Source organism: Bos indicus x Bos taurus, chromosome X (genome assembly GCF_003369695.1).
Source record: "Bos indicus x Bos taurus breed Angus x Brahman F1 hybrid chromosome X, Bos_hybrid_MaternalHap_v2.0, whole genome shotgun sequence".
In the NCBI taxonomy this organism is placed as follows: domain Eukaryota; kingdom Metazoa; phylum Chordata; class Mammalia; order Artiodactyla; family Bovidae; genus Bos; species Bos indicus x Bos taurus.
The window spans coordinates 102,300,984-102,313,236 of NC_040105.1; the positions used below are offsets into that span (position 1 = coordinate 102,300,984).

At 36.1% G+C, this 12,253-nt stretch overlaps 1 pseudogene; it reads left to right on the plus strand.

The window, feature by feature from the left end:
- The first annotated feature begins 8,420 nt into the window (after positions 1–8,420).
- Positions 8,421–8,504, plus strand: LOC113888316 (annotated as a pseudogene).
- Positions 8,505–12,253: the final 3,749 nt, after the last annotated feature.

A 12,253-nucleotide genomic window follows, 5' to 3' on the forward strand; every position in this document is an offset into this window, starting at 1 on the left:
CAGACCCAAGGATCCTGTATCGAACCTGGACTGGCGATTCGTTTCTTATATGATATCATACATGTTTCCATGAAATTCCCCTAAATCATCCCACCCTCTCCCTCTCCCACAGAATCCTAAAGACTGTTCTATACTCAAGGAGAACTTTTAAGTTTGCTTGATCTCATCCTCAAAAAGTAACTCTGGTGTTTTCTTTCCTGTTTGTTTAATCATCTTCTAATTTTATAACCAAGGTTCCTCCAAATTACAAATGATACATTTGTATATTTGATTTTCATGTCTGGAAGGAACACTTAATATTAGGATGTTTTAGATAGTTTTATGTTTGTACACTGTATAAGCTTGGATCAATGAAATAAAATTGTTTTGAATTTGAATCCCAACACTGCCACTAACAAGCTGGGTAAAGATGGCAAGTCAATTTTCTAAACTATAAAATGGATGGATCCATGAAATGATACCCTTTCATAGATTTGATGTAAGTTTTAAATAAAAATATTTGTGTATAGTGCTTCAGATGATATTAGACACATTGAATGCAGTCAGTGAAATTAGTTATTTTTATTATTACCATTATCAATTTCTGTAATATCATATATTCCTTTTTCCTGAACATTTTATTAGATAAACAGCTAACCAAAAATATGTGTTACTGGTTTAAATTCTTAATTAACTTGTATCAGATTGCAGGGCAGTATCTTCAATTTAGAGGCAGTAACTAAGAAAACAAAACAATGACAATAAGGAAGAAATCATATTTTTCTATCCTTCATAAATTGTTAACTGAATGCTCTGAGCCTGCCTATCTGTTGTAGAAAGATGAAATACTGTTATTTCTGAAAACACATTCTTTCTTTAAATTAGGTCAGTTGCAGCTACTTTTTCTAACTTTCTTGCTATTTGGGGAGGCAATAAGATGAAATTCATTTTCTGAATTGTTTACCAGTGGGGCCTTTAGCTTGCAGAATAGAAGTATAATAATTTCTCACATATGGATTCACTTAATATCTAATCCAACTTAAAGTTATATAGAAACAAACAATCAAAAATCTTAAGGTTTCTTTGGTCCATGCTTCTCAATATTAGGAAGAGCCACCATAGTGCTTTTTCTGCTTAGAGATGATATTAAGGTTACAAGATTTGTATAAAGGCATCAAAAATGCTCCTCCTTTCTGATTCAAAATTCTCATTGTCTCTGTAATGAGAGAGACTATTTGCGTAGTACTATGAAATCTTCTGTGGAAATAAGTGAATTTAGATGATAATGTTATAATCCTGGAGGAAAATGGGCTAAGTAAGGAGTCCAGATGTGAATTTTTCTGTCCTAAAATGCAGAACTTTATGAGGAATACATACATAGGGAGTGTATTTCCTCAGGGCAAACACACAGTATGTTAAAACAAGCATATAGATGTATGTGGCAATTATATGACTAAATTATACAAAAATGAAAATGTCCTGGTTTAAATTTTATTAAAGCTCTGAAAAGATTATTTTTATGCAGTTGAGGTAAGTGAGGGGTTAACCTAGATTCCAATATCAAAACAAAACAAAACTACATCCTTGAAATCTATGCTTACTACCCCAAGTCAGTTTTCAATTTCTGCCTTGCATAAGGTGAAGCTGAATCAGTGCTTGTCTAGGAATAATTTATTTTTGAAAAAGAAAAGCTCTAAAATAATTAGTAAATGCTAAATTTAAATATGAAAAACTCCATGTAAGACTCCACATAAGGAAATTGAATGCTTCCTTTTTCCTCAGTGACACCTCCTCCAATTCAGTAGCATGCAGGCAATAAAGCAAATAAAGGGTTAAAATATGTTCCTTCTGATAATCTGTGATATATGTGAAAGTAGTTCTTTCCATGGTAAATACTTATAATTGTTAACTTTGTTAGGTTTGAAGGAAGGGTTCCAGATTCTCAATTTTGTTAGACTGTAATCCTGTTACCACACGTGCTAATTTCTCAGGATAGTCCTGGTTTATAACCATTCTCCTAGAAACACCAATAGGTCAACTTTAACCCTCAAATGTCCTGGTTTGTGTAATAAATTATATGATCATAGGGTGTGTATTAGTCCCTCAGTTGTGTCTGACTCTTTTTGACCCCATAGACTATAACCTACCAGGTTCCTCTGTCCATAGAATTCTCCAAGCAAGAATACTGGAGTGGGTTGCCATTCCCTTTTCCAGGGGATCTTCCTGACCCAGTGATCAAACCCAGGTCTCCCACATTTTAGGCAGATTCTTCACTGACTGAGCTACCAGGGAAGAAATGAACATCATCCAAAACAAAGTTTCTCAGCAGTGTTAATTGTTTCAAGAGCAAAATAGACATATCATTTATTTTCCTATCTTACAGCACTGAGAAGTTAGTATTGGTGGTGGGCATTATGAAGATACTACATAGAACTCAATTAGGACTTCTGTGTGGGAAAAGATTTAGTGTACTGGAGCCTTAAACAAATATGGAGAGAACCGAAGGATCCTTTCATTTTCCATTTCAGAAAGCTGTCAGACAATTCCTCAAAAAGAATCAAGTATAGAATTAGCATATGGCCTATAAATTCCACTCAAGAATATAAACTCAAAAGAATTGTAAGCAGGTATTTAAACAAATATCCGCACATAATGTTTATAATAACACTGTTCCTAGTAGTCAAAATCCAAATGTACTTCAACTAATTAATGAATAAACAAAATGTGGCATATCTATCCAATGAGATATTGTTTGTCAATAAAAAAGAAAAAAGTAATGATGCATGCTACAGCATGGATAAATCTTCAAACACTATGTGGGGTGAAATAAAGTTACGTTTTTCTAATACCACTCATATGAAATAGCTTGGAAAGGCAAATTCATAGAGACAGAATGTAGATTAGTAGTTGGCAGGGGCTGAGAGAAGGTGAGGGAAGTTAGAGAGCTACTGCTAATATGTATGGTCTTTCTTTGGGGAGAGTTAGAAAAATGTTTCAGAATTAGAGAGTAGTGATATTTACTTAACTGTGGATATACAAAACACCACTGAACTGTACATTTTAAAAGAGTGAATGTTAGCCATCTGTATGTCTTCTTTGGAGAAATGTCTACTTATTTCTTTGGCCCATTTTTTGATTGGGTCGTTTATTTTTCTGGAGTTGAGCTGCAGGAGTTGCTTGTATATTTTTGAGATTATTTCTCTGTCAGTTGCTTCATTTGTTATTATTTTCTCCCATTCTGAAAGCTGTCTTTTCACCTGCTTATAGTTTCCTTTGTTGTGCAGAAGGTTTTAACTTTAAATAGGCCCCATTTGTTTATTTTTGCTTTTATTTCCAATATTCTGGGAGGTGCGTTATAGAGGGCCCTGCTGTGATTTATGTCAGAGAGTATTTTGCCTATGTTCTCCTCTAGGAGTTTTATAGTTTCTGGTCTTACGTTTAGATCTTTAATCCATTTTGAGTTTATTTTTGTGTATAGTGTTAGAAAGTGTTCTAGTTTCATTCTTTTACAAGTGGTTGACCAGTTTTCCCAGCACCACTTGTTAAAGAGATTATCTTTTCTGCACTGTATATTCTTGTCTCCTTTGTCAAAGATAAGGTGTCCATGGGTGCATGGATTTATCTCTGGGCTTTCTATTTTGTTTCAATGATCTATATTTCTGTCTTTGTGCCAGTGCCAAACTCTCTTGATGACTGTGTCTTTGTAGTAGAGCCTGAAGTCAGGCAGGTTGATTCTTTTTTTTTTTTTTTTCAATTTGGGTATTTTTTATTTTTTATTTATTTTTTTTTTCTTCCAATTTTATTTTTAAACTTTACATAATTGTATTAGTTTTGCCAAATATCAAAATGAATCCTCCACAGGTATTCCAGTTCTTATTTCTCAAGATTGCTTAGGCTATTCAAGGTTTTTTTTTTTTTTTTTTTTTGTATTTCCATACAAATTGTGAAATTATTTGTTCTAGCTCTATGAAAAAATATCATTTGTAGTTTGATAAGGACTGCATTGAATCTATAGATTGCTTTGGGTAGTATACTCATTTTCACTATATTGATTCTTCTGATCCATGAATATGGTATATTTCTCCATCTATTAGTGTCCTCTTTGATTTATTTCACCAGTGTTTTATAGTTTTCTATATACAGGTCTTTTGTCTCTTTAGGTAGATATATTCCTAAGTATTTTATTCTTTTCATTGCAATGGTGAATGGAATTGTTTCCTTAAATTCTCTTCCAATTTTCTCATTATTAGTGTATAGGAATGCAAGGGATTTCTGTGTGTTGATTTTATATCCTACAACTTCACTATATTCATTGATTAGCTCTAGTAATTTTCTGGTGGAGTCTTTAGTGTTTTTTATGTACAGGATCATGTCATCTGCAAACAGTGAGAGCTTTACTTCTTCTTTTCCAATTTGAATTCCTTTTTATTTCTTTTTCTGCTCTGATTGCTGTGGCCAAAACTTCCAAAACTATGTTGAATAGTAATGGTGAGAGTGGGCACCCTTGTCTTGTTCCTGACTTTAGAGGAAATGCTTTCAATTTTTCACCATTGAGGATAATGTTTGCTGTGGGTTTGTCATATATAGTTTTTATTATGTTGAGGTATGTTCGTTCTATGCCTGCTTTCTGTAGATTTTTTATCATGAATAGATGTTGAATTTTGTCAAAGGTTTTGTTTGCATCTACTGAGATAATCATATGCCTTTTATTTTCCAATTTGTTAATATGATGTATTACATTGATTGATTTGCAGATATTAAAGAATTCTTACATCCTTGGGATAAAGCCCACTTTGTCATGATGTATGATCTTTTTAATGTGTTGTTGGATTCTGATTGCTAAAATTTTGTTAAGGATTTTTGCATCTATGTTCATCAGTGATATTGGCCTGTAGTTTTCTTTTTTTGTGGCATCTTTGTCAGGTTTTGGATTAGGGTGATGGTGACCTCATAGAATGAGTTTGGAAGTTTACCTTTCTCTGCAATTTTCTGGAAAATTTTGAGAAGGATAGGTGTTAGCTCTTCTCTAAATTTTTGGTAGAATTCAGCTGTGATGCTGTCTGGACCTGGGCTTTTATTTGCTGGAAGGTTTCTGATTACAGTTTCAATTTCTATGCTTGTGATGGGTCTGTTATGATTTTCTATTTCTTCCTGGTTCAGTTTTGGAAAGTTGTACTTTTCTAAGAATTTGTCCATTTCTTCCAAGTTGTCTATTTTATTGGCATATAATTGCTGATAGTAGTCTTTGATGATCCTTTGTATTTTGTTGTTGTCTGTTGTGATCTCTCCATTTTCATTTCCATTTTATTGATTTGATTTTTCTCCCTTTGTTTCTTGATGAGTTTGGCTGATGTTGTGTCAATTTTATTTATCTTCTCAAAGAACCAGCTTTTGGCTTTGTTGATTTTTGCTATGTTCTCTTTTATTTCTTTTGCATTTATTTCTGCCCTAATTTTTAAGATTTTTTTCCTTCTAATAACCCTGGGATTCTTCATTTGTTTCTTTTCTAGTTGCTTTAGGTGTAGAGTTAGGTTATTTATTTGACTTTTTTTCTTGTTTCTTGACGTAGGCCTGTATTGCTATGAACCTTCTCCTTAGAACTGCTTTTACAGTGTACCACAGGTTTTGGGTTGCTGTGTTTTAATTTTCATTCAATTCTATGCATATTTTTAATTACTTTTTTAATTCTTCTGTGATTTGTTGGTTATTCAGCAGCGTGTTGTTCAGCCTCCATATGTTGGAATTTTTAAAAGTTTTTCTCCTGTAATTGACATCTAATGTTACTGCCTTGTGGTCAGAAAAGATGCTTGGAATGATTTCAATTTTTTGACTTTACCAAGGCTAGATTTATGGCCCAGGATACGATCTATCCTGGAGAAGGTTCCGTGTGTGCTTGAGAAAAAGGTGAAACTCATTGGGGGTGAAATGTCCTATAGATATAAATTAGGTCTAACTGGTTATTGTATCATTTAACATTTGTGTTTCCTTGTTAATTTTCTGTTTAGTTGATCTATCCATAGGTGTGAGTAGGGTATTAAAGTCTCCGACTATTATTGTGTTATTGTTAATTTCTCCTTTCATACTTATTAGCATTTGTCTTCCATAATGCAGTGTTCCTATCTTGGGTGAATATATATTTATAATTGTTATATCCTCTTCTTGGATTGATCTTTTGATCATTATGTAGTGTTCATCTTGTAGTCTCTATTCACAGCCTTTGTTTTAAAGTCTATTTTATCTGATATGAGTATTGCTACTCCTGTTTTCTTTTGGTCTCTCTTTGTATGGAATATCATTTTCCAGCCCTTCACTTTCAGTCTGTATGTGTCCCTTGTTTTGAGGTGGGTCTCTTGTAGACAACATATATAGGGGTCTTGTTTTTGTATCCATTCAGCAAGTCTTTGTCTTTTGTTGGGGCATTCAACCCATTTTACATCTAAGGTAATTATTGATAAGTATGATCCCATTGCCATTTACTTCATTGTTTTGGGTTAGAGTTTATACCCCCTTTCTGTGTTTCTTGTCTAGAGAAGATCCTTTAGCATTTGCTGGAGAGCTGGTTTGGTGGTGTTGAATTCTCTCATCTTTTGCTTGTCTGTAAAGCTTTTGATTTCTCCTTCATATTGAATGAGATCCTTGCTGGGTACAGTAATCAGGGCTGTAGGTTATTTTCTTTCATCACTTTACATATGTCCTGCCATTCTCTCCTGGCCTGAAGAGTTTCTACTGAACGATCAGCTGTTATCTTCATGGGAATCCCCTTGTGTGTTATTTGTTGTTTTTCCCTTGCTGCTTTTAATATTTGTTCTTTGTGTTTGATCTTTGTTAATTTGATTAATATGTGTCTTGGGGTGTTTCACCTTGGGTTCATCCTGTTTGGCACTCTCTGGATCTCTCAGACTTGGGTGATTATTTCCTTCCCCATTTTAGGGAAGTTTTCAACTATTATCTCCTCAAGTATTTTCTCATGGTCTTTCTTTTTGTCTTTTTCTTCTGTGACTCCTGTGATTCGAATGTTGGGGTGTTTAAAATTTTCCCAGAGGTCTCTGAGATTGTCCTCATTTCTTTTAATTAGTTTTTCATTTTTCCTCTCTAATTCATTTATTTCTATCATTCTATCTTGTACCTCACTAATCCTATCTTCTGCCTCCATTATTCTATTTTTTGTTCCCTCCAGAGTGTTTTTGATCTAATTTATTGCATTATTCATTATATATTGACTCTTTTTTATTTCTTTTAGGTCCTTGTCAAGCCTTTCTTGCATCTTCTCTATCCTTGTCTCCAAGCTATTTATCTCTGAATCCATTTTGATTTCAAGATTTTGAATCATTTTCACTATTATTATTTGGAATTCTTTATCAAGTAGATTCCCTATTTCTTCATCATTGGTTTTGTTTGGTGGGCATTTATCCTGTTCCTTTACCTGCTGAGTATTTCTGTGTCTCTTCATCTTGTTTATATTGCTTTTGTTGGGGTAGCCTTTGTTGGGGTAGCCTTTCTGTATTCTAGCAGTTTGTAGAGTTCTCTTTATTGTGCAGTTTCCTCACTGTGAGTGGGGTTGTATGGGTGGCTGGTCAAGGTTTCCTGGTTAGGGAAGCTTGTATCGGTGTTCTGATTTTTGGGGCTGGATTTCTTCTCTCTGAAGTGCAATGCGGTGTCCAGTAATGAGTTTTGAGATGTCAATGGATTTGGAGTGACTTTGGGCAGCCTCTAATATTACAACTCAGGGCTGTGTTCTTGTGTTGCTGGAGAATTTGTGTTGTATGTCTTGCTCTGGAACTTGTTGGCCCTTGGGAGGTGCTTGGTTTCAGTGTAGGTATGGAGGCGTTTGATGAGCTCCTGTCAATTAATGTTCCCTGGAGTCAGGCATTCTCTGGTGTTCTCAGAATTTGGAGTTAAGCCTCCTGCTTCTGGTTTTCAGTCTTATTTTTACAGTAGCCTCAAGACTTCTGCTTCTCCTTTTGAAGAAAATGGACTGCTTTTCTGGGTGCCTGATGTCCTCTGCTGGCATTCAGAAGTTGTTTTGTCGAATTTACTCAGTGTTCAAATGTTCTTTTGATGAATTTGTTGGGGGAGAAAGTGGTCTGCCCGTCCTATTCCTCCGCTATCTTAGGACCGCCTCCAATGTCATTTATTTTCATTCACTGCTCTATCTACCAACCTTGTGAAGAAAATTACATTGCCCGTTACAGCATCATTTGACATTTTCTCAGAAAAGGAAGAATTACCACTTATTAGTATTTCATGGTAGAAGTGAGTAATGTCCTCAACACTATGCAATATCATATTCTGCAGAGAGTACTAGAAAGAATTTTTGGAAAGAGACAAATATTTCTAAGTACTGCAAATGCCTGGATTTATAGAAATATCTGAAATAGGTAATTAGTTAACAAAGGCTCTGTTTGAACCTTCATATACTAAAAATTCAGAGTAAAAGTGTGAGATTTGCACAGTGGCAGTATCCTAGCCAATTACGTTTATCCGAGGTGGGATTATTGCTAATTGAAATTTTTCTCAAAGTAAAAGTGTGTCTGAAATAAAGAGTATCTGCAAACACTGCCCTTTCCCTATATACATACTTGAGTAAAAAGGTGCTTAATCATTATAAAAGTAGCCTGTACTTTTTTTTTTAATGCAAGCTAACATAATTGCCTTTTACTTAAATTGATTGTTTAGTGTATTTAGCCAATTTAACTTGTTAAATGTTTTAAATGTCTTACCAGAATTTCCAAATGTAGCTTCTTTGTTTTTATTTCCTTCTCTACCTTGAGAGGAATCCTTTCTTTATTATCCATTTCTTACTAGGAAGAACAAGCTTCTTTGAGGAGAAAATATATCCACAGTTCCTTTTAGTAACAGTTTGTGTAGAACAATAACCAATATAAAGATGAGGCAGGCAGATCTTTTAGGCCTGCTGCCACCTGCTGTTTGTTTTATGCATGAGAGATTTCTGATTTTTTCTGAATATAAACTTGTTATCATGACAACTCATGGAAATATTTAAAAAAAAATTATTTCCCCCTTTTTCACGGGGTTATAATGTTCATATGCAGTAAGATACAAAAATTAATAATAGTATATTAACTATAGTAAACTAATATTAATATAATGAAAAGTAATATTAATACTTAATACTATACAGGTTGAAGATTTAGGAAAAATGACCATGCCCATATAATGCTCACTCAGATCAAGATACAGAGTATTTTCAAAACCACAGATGGTTCCTTCATCCCCCTTACCTCTCAACTTCTCAGAGTTAACGACTATTCTGACATCTATCACTACAAGATAGTTTTTCCTATTCTTGATAACAGAAATTAAATTATATAATATTTACTCCTTTGTGCCTGACTTCTTTCAGGACACATAATATCTGTGAGATTCATTCATGTCATTGCATTTGCTAGTAGTTCATTTCTCTTGATTATTTAGTATTCCATTGTGTGGATAAGCCTGAATATGTTTATTCACCCCCTAGTTCATGGGCATTTCAGTTGTTTTGTTTTTTGCTATTTTGAATAAATTCATGTAGATACACTTATAAATGTCTTTTGGTAGACTTATTCATTTTTCTTTGGTATATACCTGTAAATGGAACTGCTCATTCATCAGTTCAGTTCAGTTCAGTTGCTCAGTCGTGTTCGACTCTTTGCGACCTCATGAATTGCAGCAAACCAGGCTTACGTGTCTATCACCAACTCCCGGAGTTCACCCAGACTCACGTCCATCTAGTCAGTGATGACATCCAGCCATCTCATCCTCTGCCGTCCCCTCTCCTCCTGCCCCCAAACCCTCCCCGTATCAGAGTCTTTTCCAGTGATTCAACTCTTCGCATGAGGTGTCCAAAGTACTGGAATTTCAGCTATTGCATCATTCCTTCCAAAGTAATCCCAGGCTGATCTCCTTCAGAATGGGCTGGTTGGACCTCCTTGCAGTCCAAGGGACTTTTAAGAGTCTTCTCCAACACCACAATTCAAAAGCATCAATTCTTCAGCGCTCAGGCTTCTTCGCAGTCCAACTCTCACATCCATACATGACCACTGGAAAAAACATAGCCTTGACTAGACGAATTTTGGTGACAAAGTAATGTCCTTGCTTTTGAATATGCAATCGAGGTTGGTCATAACTTTCCTTCCAAGGAGCAAGCGTCTTTTAATTTCATGGCTGCAGTCACCATCTGCAGTGATTTTGGAGCCCCCCCCCCCAAAAAAAGCGACACTGTCCCCACGGTTTCCCCATCTATTTCCCATGAAGTGATGGGACCAGAGGCCATGATCTTCGTTTTCTGAATGTTGAGCTTTAAGTCAACTTTTTCACTCTACACTTTCACTTTCGTCAAGAGGCTTTTGAGTTCCTCTTCACTTTCTGCCATAAGGGTTGTGTCATCTTCATATCTAAGGTTATTGATGTTTCTCCTGGCAATCTTGATTCCAGCTTGTGCTTCTTCCAGCCCAGCATTTCTCATGATGTACTCTGCATAGAAGTTAAATAATCAGGGTGACAATATACAGCCTGGACCTACTCCTTTTCCTACTTGAAAGCAGTCTGTTGTTCCATGTCCAGTTCTAACTGTTGCTTCCTGACCTGCATACAAATTTCTCAAGAGGCAGATCAGGTGGTCTGGTGTTCCCATCACTTTCAGAATTTTCCACAGTTTATTGTGATCCACACAGTCAAAGGCTTTGACATAGTCAGGAAAGCAGAAATAGATGTCTTTTTGGAACTCTCTTGCTTTTTCCATGATCCATCGGATGTTGGCAATTTGATCTCTTTTTCCTCTGCCTTTTCTAAAACTAGCTTGAACATCAGGAAGTTCACGGTTTACATATTGCTGAAGCCTGGCTTGGAGAATTTTGAGCATTACTTTACTAGCGTGTGAGATGAGTGCAATTGCACAGCAGTTTGAGCGTTCTTTGGCATTGCCTTTCTTTGGGATTGGAATGAAAACTGACTTTTTCCAGTCCTGTGGCCACTGCTGAATTTTCCAAATTTGCTGGCATATTGAGTGCAGCACTTTCACAGCATCATCTTTCAGGATTTGAAATAGCTCAATTGGAATTGCATCACCTCCGCTAGCTTTGTTCGTAGTGATGCTTTGTAAGGCCTGAGCCCAGGGGTGGCGGCAGGGAGGACCAACCCCATGTCCAAGGAGCCGTGGCTACGGGGGCTCAGGAGGGCCTAGAGTAGCTATCCCATGTTGAAGCTTAGGAAGGGCAGTGGTGAGGAGATACCCCTAGTCCAAGGTAAGGAGCAGCGGCTGCGCTTTGCTGGAGCAGCCATGAAGAGATACCCCACCCCCAAGGTAAGAGAAATCCAAGTAAGACCATAGGTGTTGCAGTGTGTCTGCCCTCTGATGCCCTCTTACAACACCTATGGTCAACAAGAGTCCGAAATGCAGTACTTGGATGAAATCTCAAAAACGACAGAATGATCTCTTTTCGTTTCCAAGGCAAACCATTCAATTTCACAGTAATCCAAGTCTATGCCCCAACCAGTAACACTGAAGAAGATGAATGGTTCTATGAAGACCTACAAGACGTTTTAGAACTAACACCCAAAAAAGATGTCCTTTTCATTATAGGGGACTGGAATGCAAAAGTAGGAAGTCAAGAAAACCTGGAGTAACAGGCAAATTTGCCCTTGGAATACAGAATGAAGCAGGCCAAAGACTAATAGAGTTTTGCCAAGAAAATGCACTGATCATAACAAAAACCCTCTTCCAACAACACAAGAGAAGACTCTATACATGGACATCACCAGATGGTCAACACCAAAATCAGATTGATTATATTCTTTGCAGCCAAAGATGGAGAAGTTCTATACAATCAGCAAAAACAAGACCAGGAGCTGACTGTGGTTCAGATCATGAACTCCTTATTGCAAAATTCAGACTTAAATTGAAGAAAGTAGGGAAAACAACTAGATCATTCAGGTATGACCTAAATCAAATCCCTTATGATTATACATTGGAAGTGAGAAATAGATTTTAGGGCCTAGATCTGATAAGTGTCTGATGAACTATGGTTCGAGGTTCGTGACATTGTACAGCAGACAGGAATCAGGACCATCCCCATGGAAAAGAAATGCAAAAAAGCAAAATGGCTGTCTGCGGAGGCCTTACAAAAAGCTGTGAAAAGAAGAGAAGTGAAAAACAAAGGAGAAAAGGAAAGATATAAGCATCTGAATGCAGAGTTCCAAAGAATAGCATAAAGAGATAAGAAAGCCTTCCTCAGTGATCAGTGCAAAGAAATAGAGGAAAACAACAGAATGG